Source organism: Miscanthus floridulus, unplaced genomic scaffold (assembly GCF_019320115.1).
Source record: "Miscanthus floridulus cultivar M001 unplaced genomic scaffold, ASM1932011v1 os_2580, whole genome shotgun sequence".
Classification (NCBI taxonomy): Eukaryota; Viridiplantae; Streptophyta; class Magnoliopsida; order Poales; family Poaceae; genus Miscanthus; species Miscanthus floridulus.
This window is the reverse complement of record NW_027098391.1, coordinates 15,684-16,702: the sequence shown is the minus strand read 5'-3', so window position 1 is coordinate 16,702 and position 1,019 is coordinate 15,684.

Genomic DNA, 1,019 nt, shown 5'->3' with positions numbered 1-1,019 from the left:
CTATGCTCGGCAAACTCACCTCCTGGCCCAGGCACTCCAGATGATCCCCATCACGTGGCCTTTTGCGGTCTGGGGACTCGATCTGGTTGGGCCTCTCAAGAAGGCACCCGGGGGCTACACCCACTTACTGGTCACCATAGACAAGTTCACAAAATGGATCAAAGCTTGGTTGATCTCTGTAATCAAGTCCGAGCAGGCTGTGTTGTTCTTCCTTGACATCATCCATCGCTTTGGAGTACAAACTCCATCATCATGGACAATGGCACATAGTTCACCAGCAAGAAATTCATTTGATTCTATGATGAACAACACTTTGGGTTGATTGGGCTGTCGTCGTGCACCCCTGAACGAACGGGCAAGTCGAGCGTGCAAACGACATGCTCCTATAGGGCCTCAAGCCTAGGATCTTCAACCAGTTGAACAAGTTCAGCGTACACTAGGTCGCCAAGCTCCCTGTAGTGCTTTGGAGCCTAAGGACAACTCCCAGTCGGGCCACCGGCTACATGCCTTTCTTCATGGTCTATGGTTCTGAGGCCGTCCTCCCAACCGACCTTGACTATGGAGCGCCAAGAATCAGAGCATATGGCGAATAGGGAGCCAAGGCATCCCACCAAGATGCCATGGACCAGCTAGACGAAGCTCGCGACATCGCCCTCCTCCGTTCGGCCAAGTACCAGTAGGCGCTATGATGGTTCCACAACCGATGGGTGCGGGACCAAGCCTTCAATGTTGGGGACCTAGTTCTCCACCTCATACAGACCAACAAGGACCGTCACAAGCTCTCTCTGCCCTAGGAAGGGCCATACGTCATTGTAGAAGTACTCTGACCAGGTGCCTACAAGTAGAAAACCATCGATGGCGAGGTCTTCACCAATGCCTGGAACATTGAGCAGCGATGTCATTTTACCCTTAAATAAACGAATACTTTTTCTTATCAGTTCTTGTATTCAAAAAATCCCCGATCTTTAGTGACATCCAACCTCTGCAAAGTGCAAGGGGTCAGACCTCACTCGAGGGCT